The sequence below is a fragment of the Strix uralensis genome, chromosome 4 (genome assembly GCF_047716275.1).
Source record: "Strix uralensis isolate ZFMK-TIS-50842 chromosome 4, bStrUra1, whole genome shotgun sequence".
Lineage (NCBI taxonomy): Eukaryota > Metazoa > Chordata > Aves > Strigiformes > Strigidae > Strix > Strix uralensis.
Window position 1 is genome coordinate 123,509,857 of NC_133975.1, and position 17,383 is coordinate 123,527,239.

Sequence of the window (17,383 nt, forward strand, 5' to 3'; positions counted from 1 at the left end):
TCCTGTTGCCAAGGCCCAGGAGGGGACCTTGCTTTCTGCTGTGCACCATGGGTTTGGGTTAGTTCCTGACTTGTTCTTGTGGCACAGCAGTTGTTCTGGGGACATCTGTGCTGATGGGGCATGGACTGAGGTCAGCCGTCCCCGTGAGCACTCGGAGCCCGCCTCTCCATCCCACTCTGCATGCCTGGCTGAGCTCCCGGGGACCCCTCCACTTCTCCCCCAGAGTGGCTCCGAGACCATTTTGCATCTCTTGGAGGTCAGAGCTCACACTGGGGAATCCAGAAATGTTTCCAGAGCCAAACCACGCCACGGCGAGCGGGTGTGTGCCTGGTCTCTGCTTCTCATTTCCTTCGTTGCTGCAGAGAGCAGTTGAGCTGCACATGGGGTTTCAGCGGGGTGTCCCCTCTTTTGTTCCTATATATCAGAAAAGTCTGTACATGTGTTTATATTTAAAAAAAAAAATGTATATATTTTAACATAGCTGTTTGTGAGCTATGCCACTCGGGACTTGTCTGGTTGGATGTAGGAGGGATGTTGCTCGCAGCTGCCTAGCTGCTGCAATGGCAGCCATGTGATGGTCCTGCTGGTCTGGCCATGCTGGCGCTTGGAAATAAGTGTTGTCAGGGAGTGATCCCAACACTGCTCAAACCCAGCTAGAAGGGCTCCCTCTGATGTGAACAGACTTTGGAGTAAGTCTTGCAGCACCAGGGGAGAGGCCTGTTGCTGTTATTTGTATCGCAGCCTGGCCCAAGCCTTTCCATGTGTGCCCGTCTTGCATTTTCTGTCCCCATTTTCCCACGCATTTGCTGGTGTGTTGGGATAAAGCCGTTGCAACTTCTGGTGGCAGGGCTGGATATGGGCTTGCTGCTTGCCATGCTGCTGCCCATCCTCTGGACAGTGAACGCAAGGTCAAAGCACTGTTGTGCTAGTGGCAAACTGGAGCCAGTATAAAGTCGTAATTTTAAATAACTGCTAGAATGTTTTCTCCTCCCTTTCCTCCCCCCTGTCCCCATGTTCTTCCCTGGCACCGTGTCCTTCTCCACCCACAACCCGGGGGCTGCCTGTATCTGTTCAGGATTTATGTTAAAAGGGAAATGTTATGTACGTAATTAAAACGTCGTATTGCTGGGTAGAAATGGGATTTGGTACTTACTGCTGTGACTCTTTCTCATGCGTGAGGGTGAACTGATTGATTACTGAGGTTTGAGATTAAATATTCCCCTGAGCTCTGCTGGCATTTAATGTGGTGGGGGGAGGGCAGAGAGAAGGGGAGGAGGAAAATGATGGTTTTCCTCCAAGGCAAGGAGAGTAGGGGAATGTCTACTGAGCACATCCCCTTGTCTTGCTCTGTGCGCCGTCTGCTGTAACAGAGGCTCCTGGCACTGGTGTCATGGACCACAATAAAGCAGGTGCCTTACTCTGTGTCCACGATGGTGGGCGAACTGCTGGTGGGCTTTGCTGGTTCCTCTCACCGCTAGGTCAAGCATCCCATTGTGTCCTGTCCCTGTGGCTCATCTGCATCCCCACCTCCCTGCATCATGGTCCCAGCTCAGATCCCTCCAAGCCCAGCAGCTGGGTAGACCTGCTGTCCCCTCCTTCCTCCCTAGGAGCACACCTTATTTATTTATTTTCCTTCATTTCTTTTAATGCAGAAAACCCTCTCTTTTTGGTTTCGATGGGAGGGGAGGAAAAACCCTGACGCGCCGCTCCTCAAGCACATGGTGGGAGCCTCGCCGTGCCGGCGCAGGTTGGAGACACCCGCTTTTGCCTGCTTTCCTTGAAGTCTAATTTTAGCTGAAGGCGACGGGATCCCTCCAGGGTAGACCTTAAGAAACATGCACGCAAACAAAAACAACACAGAAGCACTTAGGTTTATTTGGGTGAATTCTTTTAAAAAAGGGTGTGACTTATTTTTGCGAGCAGCCCTGGCGTGCACTGGCTTTGTTCTGCTGCAGTCGGGTATTTCAGGTCTTCCAAGATTTAATCAGAATAATTAGTTACTGTCTGTTTATACCTTCTGTTTTTGTTGCAGGGTTTCCAAAGGGCGTATTTATCTTCCAGAGTGCTGCCTAAGTGTCGCTTAATCATTAAGCATCTGATTTCCTCCAAGTTATCTGTCATGCTGCTTATGTAAGTAAATAAAAAAAAAATAGAAGGGGGGGTGGGGATGGTGTTGGTGCATTCTGCTTGGGGGGGTTTGTAAGGATTTTTCCTGATTGTCACAGGTTTAATTCTGAGTTGTCTTTGGTTCCCCGCGGGTCATGTAGTGATCAGAGGACTGTATGTTTGGATTGGTGCTTAACGACCCAGCCAGTTTAATGAGGTTGCTTTCAGCCAAGCCTTCATGTATACCCCACTAAACTGGCAAGAGCTGTGTTACTCTCTGACATTTCAGGAGGGGGAAAAGAAAAGGCTTTACAGAAATAAAGGGCTTTTGCTTTCGCTTGTACAGTTATGCCTTTGACTCCTTAACCCGGTGGTATCCCTTCTAAAAAGGGATGTGTATGGTAGTAAGTTACCCCTGTAAGTTTGCCAGGATTGGAAATGGGTGTTTTTCAGCCTGTATTTGCACGTTTGGTTTGGGAAGGAGGACCAGTGCTGTACATGTTTCCCATCTTTGTAACATGGGAGATGAGAAAGACACAGAACAACACTGCAGAAGAGGATGGGATGGCTGGAAAGCCTTGCAACGAGGCAGATGTAGTGCTGAACCCACCCTTGGCACCTAAATGAATCATACCATGTTTTCCCTTCAATATTTATCGCTGAGAGCAGCTGAGGGTGGCTGTTGCGCTGATGGCAGTATGGGGCTGGAGGATTTGCTTTATTTCCCTTGGTTTCCCTTTCTTCCCAAAGTGGGGTGGTAGGGGTTGGTAGGGATTGGGTGCCAGGATGCTGACTCATCAGCTGCCCTCACCACCTCATTTCTCGTGTCCACTGTGTTAACTCTGGGGGTGAGGGTTTGGGGTGCATGCTGCTTCTGTGATGGGTTTAGATCCTTTTAAATCCAGAAGCAGCTATTGCCATCAGCTTCTCTGCTCTCCTGTATGATGGGGACCATAAATTTTCGAGGTCAGTAACTTTTGTGTTAGTCCTTCTCGGGGATTATGGATGTGCAGCGGGGTCTTGCTCTCCTTTACCTGGGAGAAGCTCATTAGAGGGAAGGGGCCAGGGCGAGGGCAAGGTGGGACCATTGGGATCTGTGGGGCTTTGGTGGCTTCAGTAGACCCAGTGAAACACGTTTGCATGGAGGCTAAGGTTGAAGTCTGTCTCCTTTCTGCATTTGTTGGGGAGAGTAAAGACGAACCACTGCGCTGGGACGTGTGTTGGACTCTGTGCTGCAGCAGAGCTGAAGCTGGGCATATTTCCCATGTCCTGTCTGCCTCACCCAGCTCCCGAGCAACATTTTGGGGAGATGCCAGCAAATCGTCTGTCCCCTCTGGGACCAATGTGGTGGCTGTCACAGCTGGCACTGGCTTGCCAGTGGCCTTTGGTCTTTCTGCTCTGGTGTGCGTGGGCGTGGGAAAAATCCAATTTGAGGGAATTATTCTTAAGGAAGGCTGTCGACCTGATTTTTTTCCTTGACATTTACCCAGCTAGAAAGCTGGTGGAGGTTCAGACAACACCTCCTGAAGTGCTGGGGATGTGTGATGAGCAGCGCAGCCATTGCTCCTGCCTGGCATGACCCCTCCAGCCACAGCAAGGGATGCCGAATGGCGTGGTGGGTCTCTAATCCCCATCCTACTGATGCGTGCCTGCCTGCTTCACTCAGCCTTTTGTAGATCTGCTTGGTTTGGGCAGAGGGAGAGGTCGGGATGAGGAGCAGAGCTGCTGGGAACTGAGGAGAGTGAAATCATGGAGGGGAAGGGAGATGGGCACATCATGGAGGCAGATGCTGGGAGGAAAAGGAGGCGATGTGGCTGTTTGCCCTGTGCTTTAGAAGCTGCTTAGTTAAATGAAACATTCACTAGGGAGCTACATTTGGCTTTTAAATAGCTTTGGAGCATGTGAATACTCCATGTTGCTCTCTTCTTTCTGCAGCAGGAGTCACCTCCTGTCCCCATCTCTCTTTGAAGAACACCCCCCTGTCAGAAGTCCACCTTGGGACACAAGAGGTGCAGCTTTCAAAAAGCCCTTCTAGTTCTCCCCAAATTCCTCATCACTCCAGACTACCCATCCCTTGACTTCTCCCAGTCTGGCCACCGTGATCCTCAGTGATTGGGACTGACCACGGGTTCCCTCTCCCACGGAGGCCACTGCACACCAGGAGGTTTGGTGCTCACCACGCGGCACTGGCTGGTCTGGGATGAGCTGGCTGGTCTTCCATCGCCTCTCTTTGAGCATCCCACTTAAGGCAGAGCTGATGCCCCTTTGGCTTTCCTATGCTTTTGCAGGGCTGTGTGTTTCCTCTTTTCTTTCAGCCACCTGAAACACTCCTCCAAGAGACTGGAGAATGATTTTTTTCCTGGAATACCTTATTTCCCCTGTTGTCCCTTGGTGCAGAACTGGATGTTCTTTGTGCGCTTGGGTGTCCTGCTACCTGGTAAAGGAAAGTCATAGCGCTTAGTTTTATTTAATTCCTGTAGAAATATTTCAAGCTATTTCCTCTTCTTGGGCCCCAGAATAACACACCCCTGTGACAGAGGATGCCAAAGGCAGACAAAAATCCTAAGGGTGGGGATGCAAAGGATGTTTGCTCTCCAAAATAATTTATCTCAGTCAAGGGTGGCGAATATTCCCCCACGTCATAGTCCCCCTGGGGGGATGGGCTGTTTCTACACATGCAAGCAGACCATGGCTACCAAGTGCCACTGAGGTGTCCCAGGCACAGGGCCACTTCCCTGCTCTCACCCTCCACCATGTGCCCACCAGCCACTTCCAGACGTGGTGGGGGAAGGTTTGGGAGGAGCTCACCCCGTTTTCCTCATAAAACTCTAAACAAGAGGCTTGGCCTGGTTTAGATTTTAAAAATAACTTGCACATTTGGAAGCTAAAGTTTCAGAAGGGCTCCGAATGGGATAATGGCTTTGATCGTGGCAGTCTGAGATCAAGGGAGGGCTTTTTGGGTTTGCTGGATCAGCTGGAAAATATATTGTAGTGTCTAGACTTTATCATCCTTGAGCAAGTATTTTTTTTTCAACTCTACAAAAGGTCTAATCAAAAGCCCACGTACAGTTGATAGGAGGGCTCCTTCAGAAAGGAAAGTCTGCTCTGGGTTTTGATTGTGACCAGAAGCAAATTGAAAGAGGTGATCATCTTTGGACTTTGAAGGACCTCTGAGACTCTGCTTTACAGGTGCTGCCGTTTCTGATGAGGCCGTTGGCGTGGGTGGAAGCTGTTGTGTCAGAAGCGGGGTGAGGAGGCTGGGGACAGCGACCTGCTGTGTGCCAGCCCCCCGGTCCCTGAAGTGGTTGGTTCTTGCAGCTGAGCACTGCTGAGACCTCGCTGCTTGCCCTTTGGCAGCTGCGGCTGGGGTCAGCTGCTCAGAGCAGCATCTCCCACAACTGTCTTAGTTTTGGCTGTGTAATAACCATAAATACCCATGTTTGTTGGTGTTGGACAGAACTTCAGCATTTCTTACTTCAGTGTAGAAAATGCATGTTTTTCTCTCTTTACTTTCCATAAGGTTTTTTTTAAATAGTTTTGTTATTATTTTATTTTTTATTTTATTATTTGCCATAACTCCAAAGGATAAGAGGCAGAGGAGTGATTTCCTAAGGTGCTTGGAATAAACTCAAAAGCCTGCTGTGAAGGTGAGGGCATCCAGCCTCATACATTCACTGACTCTCTTTTCCTGAAAGCCCACGTAGCATTCGAGCTCTGTCAGGTTGGAAGGTGCCCTGTTGGTAAAGCAGAGGCAGTTTTTCTTTGAAACACTGTGTTTTCTGCACAAGGGTCTTGGGTGTGTTTTGACGGGTGTGTCATTGGAAAAGTCATCACCAACCATTTCCTCGGCGCACGCTGCAGTGCACCATGATGCCGCACTCAATGCCCGAGGCTTTGGTAGAGCCACAGCCTAGCTGTGAAAGCTTCAGCTGGAAGCTTTGGAAAACATTTGGAAATGTTTTGGAAAACATTCGGATTGAGGATGTCATAGCTCTGCATCTGGTTGTTTTCCTTTGCTTTGTCCTTGAGAGAGGGAACTGCTGTTGGGTTTCTGTTTTTTCTTTCCATCAATTACTTTTTTAGACATACTTATTTCCAGGGATGAATCAGAGCAAATGCCAGCGTGTAAACAGTTTACAGTATAAAATGGCATTAGAATTGGGCTCAAAGGGATCTTGAGACATTACCTTGTCCCCAAGGCAGGGTCAGTTGAATCCATGCATTGGACTGGAAGGCGATCAAGTTTGCTGGGAGTTGTTTTCTCATAAATTATCTAAGCAGCAGAGGCAAAAATCTACTGAATACTGCTGTCAGAATGTGTGCTCAAGCCTCTCGGTTTATTCGAACCGTTTGCTGAATAAGCGTTGCAAATTAATGCTGGGTTTGTTCCCAGAGCTATTCAAAGTAATATTCCAAAGTAACCTTTTCCTCCTTGGCATTTGCCAAAATACTGCAGCTTTCATGGATGAGATGAGTTTACCCATAGTCTGTTATTTCACATTGTGCCCCATTTTTTGAGGCAACCAGACCCCAGAAGCCCCACTGGGACAAAGAGCAGTTTTTTTGTTTCTTGTGAATTAGACATGACTTTTCAGTTTTCCAGGTGGTCTCCGCTCAAGCTGGAGAGGCAGCAACAGAAAGCCCCCAGATTCACCCCAGCAACACAGGGTAGCTTGGGATGCTGCAGTGCCAGCCCCATGAAGATCAACAGCAACGTCTCCCCTTGACATTTGGAGGTTTAGATAAAGCTGTAAGATCCTGTGCAGTGGTGGGAGAGAAGTCTTACTAGAATTTCTCATCTGCTTAGAGATCGAGAGCCAAGCGATGACTTTCAGTTAATTTCTCCTGCATCTTTCTCTGTCCCAGCTTTGTGTCTTGAGCAATGGATCAAAAAAACTATATGCAAGAGCCCTAGCTTAATCCCCTCGCCTTTTAAACATACTGCAGAGCTCCAGTGGGTCTTTTTTCTTGCTTATAGCTACCCATTTCAGTGATGAAACATTTTGAAAGAGGTTCACCTGTAGCCAGCTGGATGCTGGCTTGCTCTCCAGCCAGCATTGCGTTGGTATTAGCATTCACACAGCCCAGACGGTGACTGGTTTTCCTTCATCTGGTTCTTTCCCCAACCAGTTTATAGTAGGTGATAGCAAAATTCATCCATCTTTGGCCGTGTGGCAGACTTGGTGAGCCCCCCCCGGCCCATCTGTACATTTAAAGTCAAGCTGGCTGGTATTAGCGTTATTGTTTGGCCAAACGTATGCAGAGATATCACGGCTTATATTTGTTACAGATGGGTTTCTGGATATAGTCTAAGGCATTCTGCCAGCCAATTTTATATCTGTGTAAAAGTGATTGGCATCCCTATAAATAAAGCTGCTGTGGAGTTATAAATCTAAATATACTTATTCATTAAATTATTTTTACATCTCAAGTGGGTTGCCATCCTGGGTTATCATAAGCAAACCACGCTTTTTGCATGTGTGTTATCCACAGCTCCAGAAATGCAGCTTCTGAGGCTTTGAAATATTTTTTCACTTGGAAATATGTGTGTCTGAAACTACCCATGAGTCCCTGTGCCACAGTGAGATGAAGAATCTCTTCGCTGTGACCTCTTCACAGTCATCACTGGGAATGACCCTGTCCTGGAGGCTGTTTTGTAGACAGAGCTCCAGAAGGGGTAGTGGCTGTAAATACAGGAATGTGAACTCTTTCTTTTTTGGCTTCACAAATAAGTATGACACTGCTGGGGTATTTAGTCCCATGGTCGGGTAGATACTATTCGTGTGGCTCCTTCGGTGCTGGGAAGGACTCCCCCACCACCATCTCCATCCATATCCTTGGTGGGGAGCCTCACAAAGGGTTTCTTCCCTCAGTGCCGTAGACTAAGCTATGTGGGAAAGGGGGTCTTTCCACCTCGTTTAACCATCCCTGCTGTCGTTTTGGCTACATGAGCAAGGAAGAAAGTCCCCCAGCCCAGCTCCAGGCACTGCCGTGAGCTGGGCGGGTGCAGAGCTGGAGGGAGAGCCCAGCCAGCTGCCCACGCAGCCGGGCAGCAACACAGGCACTGGTAAATCTGGCTTGGGCTTTGAACAGGCTTATGAAAACACTGCGAGCTGCAACCTCAGGTTTCTTCGAGTTTGTTTTCCTTCTCCTTTCAAAACAATTGAATATTCATTCAGTAGATGATGAAGCATAGAGCACATGTGCCTGAGAGGCAGAATATCAGCCGCCTCACTTTCCTCAGTAATAAGGTGCATCATTGAAAGTTAACCTATGATTTTAGCTTAATTTCCTAATGAAAGGAAGCTTTAAAGTTGGTCTGTCCATCTGCTCCTCTTTCCCCGTCACTGACAATTCATGAAGTCCATTGGCTGGTTTTGTCAAAACAGGCATCAGGTTAGAAGGGTGTTTCGGAGGTTTTTTATTAAGGAAAGGGATGCAATGAAAACTTGGTCTGTACTAGACACCGGGGAATACACATAAATGTTATGAACATCCAAGCCATAAAGAGTGCTTTAGTTGGATTTACCACATTACGAGACACCAGAGAGCCCACACTGCAGGACTCTGCACAGACACATAAGTGTTGCAGGGGGGATGTTCGCCTGCATGAATTCTCTGATGTCTAATAAATGTAAGTTCATCCTGCAGCCTTAATATAAAAGTTGCTTATATTGCTTAGGTTCACAGAGGGAAATCTCTTCGTTGTTAGCGTTGGTATTCCTAGTGCTGCTTACTCCACCAAGTGTGGTTTCTGTAGCACAGCAAGGTCAACGCAGTCTTGTAGGGTCTTCAGAGGCTGGTAGCAACATTTGCATGTCTTGACCCTTTGCTGGAGCAGGTCTATGTGCCATTTGGCGTTGTGGAGTCAGGGGAGGACAAGCTGCTGGGATTCAGCATCCTGAAGGTGGGAGCTGGACGATGGTGTTGAAAACTTCACCATCTTCCATTGCAGGAAAGCTTAGCATGGCACATGGGCAGCAGGTGGAGAGGAAAGCCTGTCAAGCCTGAGTGGTGGGTCCTGTGTCCCTGCCCCTGGGTTATTTCTGGTGCACAGTGGCTGAGCTGTAGCTGCATGGTGGAGGTAAGAGGTTGGCATCTGGGTGGTATTCTGAAGGTACCAGGGGCGACGTATGGCTTGGACAGACCAACTGTATTTGACAAACTTAAAAGTGAAATGAATCACCTTGCCTGGTGCAGGTACGGGCAGAAATTACCTTGGCTGTGGCTTGAGCCCTGTGGTGTGGCTAATGCCAGCAAACAGGGAGGTGGTGACCTCTGGAAATGACGTTCCCATGGTCCCCACATCGTGCTGCAGACCATGATGCAGTAAGGGAACCCCTTCCTGCCCAAACCAGTAAACAGCTCCTGGTTTGCACGTGTTACAGGCTCTGGAAGTCCTGGCGTGGGTGCGCAGGGCATCTATAAGGTAGTCTGGAGGTTACGGTGTGACCAGCTGTGCTCAGTGCTGCTGGGAGCTAACTGCTGGTAGATGGGTCCTACATGGGTGTGTGAGATCCTTGCATCACGTTATGTCTCACGGTGTGGAAGGGAGAGACCCTGAAAAACCAGCCACCTACGTCCCTGCACGGATACTGTGGGGTGCGAACAGGACTCAGTGTTCATTGTGTTCCTGGTGAGCTGCCAAATGTTTGCGTATCTGCCTGGTAGGTGTCAATACTTTTTTCCACGCCTGGTTTTTGTTCTCTGCTTTCCACCAGAGCTTGAAATCTTTGCGGTGTTGGGTTTTTTTCTCTTTGTTTCTTTTTTTTTTTTTTTCTCTCTCTGTTTGTTAGTAAGAACACAGCTGAAGTACTGGGAGCCCAGACTAAACCTGTCTATTGCGTGTTACCCGATTAGACGCCATGGTAATAAGCATTTGAATCTAAAGCTAGATTAGGCAGGGAGCAGTCTGGGGCTGGATTTGCATAGCACGCATTCCTTTTCCATATGACGTGTTAGTAAATCTACTGAAAGTGAATTTATAAAGCTCTGGCATGCTTCAAGTGCTCCTGTTGATGCATGGGTTGCTCTCCCTATGAGGCACTCAGCTGGGCAAAAAATGCCTGTGATTGCCTGGAAGATGCTTTTTCTCCCCTTCTCCTGCTCTCACAGCTTGTGTTGCAGTTGATGGGGATGGGTAGCTCTTGCCAGCTCTAAAAACCTGCATTAATGGAGTTTTGAAAGTTTTTGTCTGTAGAGGCAGTTATTTCAGTGTGTTTTCTGTTCCAGTGGCATCTCTGGTGGTAGTGGGATGAATCTGGAGTTTTCAGGTGCCTAAATCCAATGCGCAGCTTCTTCAAGCTTTCTCTGCAGTGTTACGGGTCTTGTGCTGGAAAATGCTGGGAAGATTTATTATCCCAAAGCCATTTAATTTCCTTCCCCTGTGGACAGTGATGAGATTGTGGATGATCTCGGGGTCACTCTCTCTTTGAGTTAGTTCATTAACGTGTGTTTAGGGCAACCAAGCTGCAGTGTTAATTTGGAGCAATGGGCTTCCGAGATTAGACATGTGTTACAAAATGTTTTTCAAGGTTTAGGGCAGTGGCTGGGCAGCAAACCTGCAGGCTCTCTGCAGTTGTAGAGAGAGGTTTGAGATGGAGGTTATGGATGTTGGAGGTTCTGGATGTGCTTGTTCCATGGTAGGGAGGGTTTGAGATGGATGTGCTTGTGTTAAGAGCTAAGCAGAAAACAACCTTTACCCAGCCCATTCTCGTGGCGACCCCCATCTCATGGCAAAGTGTAGAGCAATGGGTGTCTCAGCAGAGATGCTCTGATGTTGTTGCAGTCCCCAAGCCAGTGGCTTGGCTTTGCTTTTTTGCTGTCCAGGCTCTGATTAGCCGCTTCAAAAGCCAAATGAACATGGCTCACCCCGCTTGAAGCCTTCACTTGGCCAGCTTGTGACCCTCATAGCATGGGCGTGAGGAAGCACGAATCGAGGAATAGGGCTCAGGTCACTGCCTTTCAAGCTGTTAGGCCTGCTGGGCCCTGCTTTATCATCAGTGGTGTTGTCTGGCCATGTTGAACGATCTGGCAAGCTGGTTAATGGAAAGCTGCAGCCCTGAGTGGCTCCTGTCAATAAACTCAGTCACCATCTCTGCTGCTAGCGGTGTTTCAGCTTCAAAGCTGCTAAAGGAATGGGGTACTGGGGACTCGCTTTCTCACTGGAGAACTAGGCAGGCCTGGTGTCAGTCACATACATTGCCCTGAAGCCAGGAAAGGAGGTGAGGTTTGAAGAAATGTCACAAAAGCACTGATCACCAGCGGTACTGTGAACCCTTGCCCAGCTGGCAGATGTGAAGATCTCTGCAAGACCCTGCCACCCCCAGGACTCAGGAACTCTCAAAGAGGTGAAGTTCTCCATTGATTCAGATTGTGAGTAAACTGGACTGATGTCGATGGGGAGAGGTACTTTCACTTTGCTGGCCAGAGTGGTGGACTCCAACCCCAATCAAGAAGTCATCTGCAAGGAGCTGTGAGCTTGGAAGGGGTCAGAAGCATCAAGGACTGGTTCGAAGACTCAGGAAGGTGAACGAAGTGATGGTGTTAAACCATGGAGCATCTCTGCTGAGATAGCAGTGGGTGCACAGGAGGGAGCTGGTGGATAGAAGAAGGCAGAGCGCGGTGCTGTACCCTAACAGAAATGGGAGACGTTGTGGCTTTCTGAGCCAGTGACATGTCTGTGATAACTGCTGGGAAGGTACGTCTGTGCTTGTGGGTATGTCTGGAGTGTGGCTAGTCTCAAATATATGAACACCCAGACTTCCCTCCTGCAGCAGATGAAATTAAATTAAAAAATTCAAACACAGTTATCTTCTCTCAGGGTGTCTGAGCCTCTCAGGATCCCCTTGGGTCACTTTTTCAAGCAGTTCTTTGCAATTGCAAGGCTGTTTTTTTATTTTTAATGAAAAGGAAGATCATTGTATAAATACCTACAGGGCTGAGAAGCTTGTGTTGCAATTTGTGGCGAGCGCAGCGTGAAAACCTTCAAGGAAGAGAAATCCACTTCTGTGCATAGCCCTGGTGGGGAGGTGGCCACTGTTGATGCGATATTGCACCTTTGAGGGGGTTTTCTTACTGGAACATTTGGTCCAGTGGGGTGGAGAGGCTCATTTTTTCAGCAGCATATACTGATGGAGGCAGGCAGGATGCCTGAAGCATTAGGGGTGCTATAGATGCCCTGTTTGGACTTCAGACTGTCTGGGGAAAAACAGATTTGGTTAAATCAATGCACAAAAGAAAAAATGAAAATCCTGTGCATGTACACAATGAAATTTGGTTTGTATTGATGCTAATGATGCTGATACTTTCCCGGATTAAGCATTAAAATAGCCTCTATTGATTTTTAAATGCATGCCCTTGGGATCTCCACTGGACAGATGTTCCCCTCTGAATGCTCCTGTAGGTGAAGAGGGACCTTCCTTCAGTCCATCCCCGGCAGCTATAGGTCAGCCAACTTTGGAGTGAGCTCTTCCTTGCTCCCTGCCATCCGTGGGAGGCAGGATAGTTAGGCAATTAAAACAGCATGCCTCTGTTGAGCTGGGTCCTCCAAATTGCAAATGATGGGTTTGAGCAGCTCTCCAGGGCAACCCGAGTGCCGCTGTCCTGTGGCACGGGGTGGTGCAGCTCCATCCTGGTCAAAGCAGGGCTTCTGCCGTAAGTTACATCACTGTTGCATTCACATAAAAAAGATAATAATCAAGCCTTCCAATTAGTCTCGCTTTCTGTGCTCGCCTTCTTTTCTTTATCATGTTTAAATGCAAACAGTCTTTTAGTGTAATGTGATAAAAATTGCTGCTTTTTCCCAGGCTGGGTGGGAGCAGGCATCTCATTGGAGCAGTTGGGGTCGTGTTGTGCCTGATGCGAGCTCACGTATATTGTTTTTCAGTGTTCATCTGCTGAAGCACAGGGAGGTATTAGTGTCGTACTGGAAGGAAAGCAGCTGGCAGGCCATTTCTGCCATCAGACAATATATATCAAGGAATTCTCAACCCCAGGTTCATACTTCAGGGGGAAAAATCACTCTGGATTTAAAATCACATCAGGATTTAAAAATCTTTAAAGAAAGATCAGCATTGCAGATGGGTAGGCCAGCTGAGAGGTCTGACAAATGTGTTTTGTTTGCTTTGGGCACTTTCTGGACTACAAGTTTAATGATATCATGAAGTTTAGTATCTACCCATCAGAGTCCCTGTTAGGAAGGACTCCTATTTACAGCAGCCTCCACCCAGTTTCCATTCTGAAAGAGTAAAAAACCAGCTTGCTACGCACCACAAGCTGTGTGAACACCAGCGGTTCCAGTAGCCTCACCTTATGCATGGATAATCCTAAAAATCTCCAAATATAACCCAAAACTAGCCCATGGGGACTCAGCCAGTAGCTCCTCGTTGCCTTGCTGTGGTGGTGGCCCCATGGCAGACGTTGCTGTGCTGATGGACTGGAAGCGTCTGCTGCTGAGCCACTTGGAAACTCCAGTTTGCAAAGCCAAATTAATTAAGAGGCTTTAAAAGAGGAAAACCCTGCCTGCCTGCCCCCTCAGTTTTACACTCAGAGAGCCTGTCTCACCCCAGGGATTACTGCTGAAACGGGAAGCAGTGAAATGGAAAGCTCAGCAGTGAGGCTTTGCATACGATAAATCAAAGTCGAAGCCCAAATATTCATTGGAGGAGCAGGGCTTGAGGCTGGGGGGGGGGGGGGGGGGGGAGGAAAAAAGGGGGAATTAAAATAAAGGAAGGTTTTTATTGAACTATTGTTCTCCAGGAAAAAGCTAATTGGCAAACAAATATCCTCCTCCAGTGGGAAATACAGCTTCTCTCTCCCTGCTTGCCAGGCTGTTGAGTTTTTATTGACAGAAGCTTTGCACCATCAAAGGGAGTACCCAGAGCTGGGAGTGATCTTGGAAATGAAGCAACTTAAATCCACGTCCTTTCAGATGGAGAGGGAAACACTGAGAGGGGAGGTCTCCTTCCAGTAGCTGGGCTGGGAGGTGGTCCCAGTGCCCAACATGTCAGGAGGTTTCTGATTACTGAAGCTGCTCTTCCTGGCTAATTATATATAACTTGTAATGCTCTGGGGTCAGATGCAAAGCATGGTGTTATCAGTGTCCTGGAGGTGTTTTGTGCTTTGTGTGAGTGTTTTCATCCAGTTCGAGCCAAAACCAGCAATGGAAATGGACTGGGGCTGGATTGCTGGATGATGGGGATGGGGCCAGAATAGAGGAGTATGCTTGGTGGGGCTGTAGCAACCCCCTGAGCTGCCCAGGGGGTCTCGCATCCCTCTCTTGACTGTTTTTTTGCCTTGAGGGCTGCCTGGCTAAGGCTTGGCATAACCCAGGCTGGATACCTGCAAAGGCTTCCTGAGAGACCTGCTTCAAATGGCAAAAGACAACTTATCTGCAAGGCTGCGGGCTTTCAGGGGAGCCCCGGGTCTGTGCTAATCCCTCCCTGCGCGTGACCTCGACTCTGAAAGGGCTGTCTCTGCCCCTTTGAGCCCCACCACAATGCAGCGCCGGCAGCTGCCGCCCCGAAACAAGAGCGGGGTGAGGGGAGCACCAGGAGGGACGGCCCCTTGTGCTGCCTTTCCTTTCTGCTGGGTTTTTATGTGCTGCCTTTTGAAGCTGGGCTGGGGCGCAGGGAGGGCAAGGGGATGCTCCACCATCCTTCCTGAAGAGCCCCCCGCCACCTCCGCCTCCCTCTGCCTTCCTGAGAAGTCTCTTGGGCTTAACCCACCTCCTACAAGTGTTGTGCCTGGGTTTCAGGATGCAAATCATTCAGGGTACTTGAGGGAGGAATATGTGACTTGAAAACTCTTTCTTCCTCCCACCACCAACCCACTCTGCTTTTTGGTTTGCTTCTGCAAAAGAAGGACCACAAATCCACCCGGCTGCTGGAAAAAAGGCATGTGTGCGTTTGTAGAATTGGGTCGTTTAGCACCCTAGTGAGTATAAAGAAATATATATATATATTTATATAGGTTCCCAAACTGGGTCTTGTCTGTAGTTCCACGCTTGTTGTCCTTGTTCCTGAAATAAATGGCATTTGCCTGAGCTGATCTGCTGGAGCTCCTGTAATAAGCAGTCTGTAGCAGTTTGGAGGATCTGGCGCTGGCACTTAGCTTGTCACCCGTTAAGTTTACCCTTTTAGTGGAGAACTTGTGACCTTCTTCGGTGTTACTGCACCGCTCACCGTCTAGCTGACTGGGAAACTTTCAGCAGGGTTTGGATTTTAATCCTCAAAAACGAAACAAAGTTTTGCTCCAGCGGTGTCTTCCCTGGTCGGATTCATCTGTGAACTGAGCTGTGCTGGTCTCTGCAACTGCAGGGGTTGAAGGGCTGTGCAGGGATCCCTGGGGCAGCTGATGGATGCTGCAGCATCTTCTCCTTGGACCCAAGCTTAGCTCCATGGGACAGACGTGGTCCTGCAACACACCAGCAACCATCCCCTGCTCCGGACTTTTGCTGGCTTGCCAAACTGAGCGGCGCTGCTCCGAGGATTGATTTCAGTTGGAGAGTGTTAAGACAGATCTCGTCTCACCCTGCTGTGCACCATGCTCTTCCCCCCTGAAAACTGGATTGCAGAGTCAACAGCGCGTGTGCTTCCCTTGGCAGGGAGCTTGCTCACGCGCTGGAGAGGCGGCTTCCAGGCCAAGCCATGATACTCTCGCAGTGCGATGGAGGTGATTGCTCTTTTTCCTGGGTTACATCATCAATACCTCTGGATAGGAGAGCTCCATACAGACATGCAAAAAAAAATCTCTCCCAGCACTTTTATTGCTTGTAGTAGGCTCGTTTAGATTGAAAAAGGAAGGCTTTTTCTGGTGTGTTACAAATTTGTGCAATCCTCCCCCCCCCCGCCCTCAATGAATGTATAAGTGTTTACTGGCTTTGTGAATAAACTGGTTAGATTTTTCTTGCTGAATTTCACCATCGAGCACCCGAAGCTTGTCTGCCCTTGAACAGTGCAAAATCCCTCTTCTTGCAAGACAGCAGGCCTAGATGTACACTTCAGGTTGTGATGAATGCCACAATAAAAGGAAAGAATACAAAGAGGAGGCGACACATTTTGGGCAAGCGCTGGGTTTTTGACGGTGCTGGCAGATGGGGCTTTCCAGGAGAAAGCTGAGAACCTGCGACTGCAGCCAGCTCCTGCCAGCATCCTTTGGGTACCAGGCAGCCCGAGCAAGATTTGGAAATGCAAAACCCTCTTTGTTGGGTTCATGGAGTATAACAAGTTTTCTGGGAAGGGGAAGGAGGATCTGGGGTAATTCAGGATTTGGCAGATGTATTTATAAATCCATGAAACCCAAATGTTTGAGATTTGCTTACGCTGAGAATTACAGCTCTTGTGATTCAGTGATGAGTCAGGCTCCTCCTGGCAGCTGATTTTCCTGTGGCATCACGGGAAGGGTCCTGTCCCCATCCCCTTTCATGGCTGCTGTTTCATGGGTGGATGGAGGGGGAAAAGGCAATCATCAAACAGTTTAAAACCCTTTAGCCGCGTGTTTTGGGTTTTTTCCCCCTCCTGCCGATACGCACGGATTTCCACCAAACACAAGCATTCTCCTCCTGTGCAGTCTGTGCATGAAAACAGCTTTACGCTGGGGAAAGAGGTTTTTGGAAATCAGCATGTGCAGTTGTGGACAAAAAGTCATCCTGGTTGCTTTAAACAGGAACAGCCGTGCCAGGGGTGCTGTCACTGTGCTCAGCGCAGGGACCATGCTGGAGGTACTGGTGATGGGCTCAGGTCCTCCGGGCTTCTGTGGTGGAGGGAAGATAGCTCTGCTTAGAGGAAGGCAGTCCTGTTTCTGAGCTTTCCATCCATACAAGAGATCAGTAACAAAGCTTTTATTTTAAAAATTAAATAATGCTTGGTTCCCCCTCATTAAAAAGTGTTTCTTTGTACTGGCTTTGGTGCAAACATGAAGCAGAGCATCACTTCTCACTCTTGAGAGGGATGAGCCCAAATGCTGCTGCCTGATTGTATGGGAAGAGCACCACACACGTGTTTTGGAGGGCTCGCAATCAGGACCAAACCCGAGAAGAGGTCGGGTCAGTGAGCAGAGCCAAGGAGGGTGCTGGCTGTCTTGGGTTCGTAAGGTGAAAAATCAAAACATGCCCAGGGAAGGCTTTGATGCTTCTCAGGGGATGCCTCAAACATACAGCAAGTCTGAAAAATGCTGTGGGAGCATCCAGATTTTATTGCTGTGGAGGTCTGGACGTGACTTACAGCGAGAGGAAAATCGTCTAGAATTGTTTGTTTAAAAAAATGATGCAAGGTAT

At 48.6% G+C, this 17,383-nt stretch overlaps 1 protein-coding gene across 4 annotated transcripts in view; it reads left to right on the forward strand.

Moving 5' to 3' along the window:
- The window catches only part of DAAM1 (dishevelled associated activator of morphogenesis 1), a 98,991-nt gene that overhangs the window by 17,104 nt on the left and 64,504 nt on the right, over nucleotides 1–17,383 (forward strand). For all 4 annotated transcript variants that reach the window (XM_074868966.1, XM_074868963.1, XM_074868967.1 and 1 more), the window contains one exon: nucleotides 2,033–2,130. The gene's annotated coding sequence lies outside the window, so the exon portion shown is untranslated. The remainder of the gene's footprint in view (nucleotides 1–2,032; nucleotides 2,131–17,383) is intronic.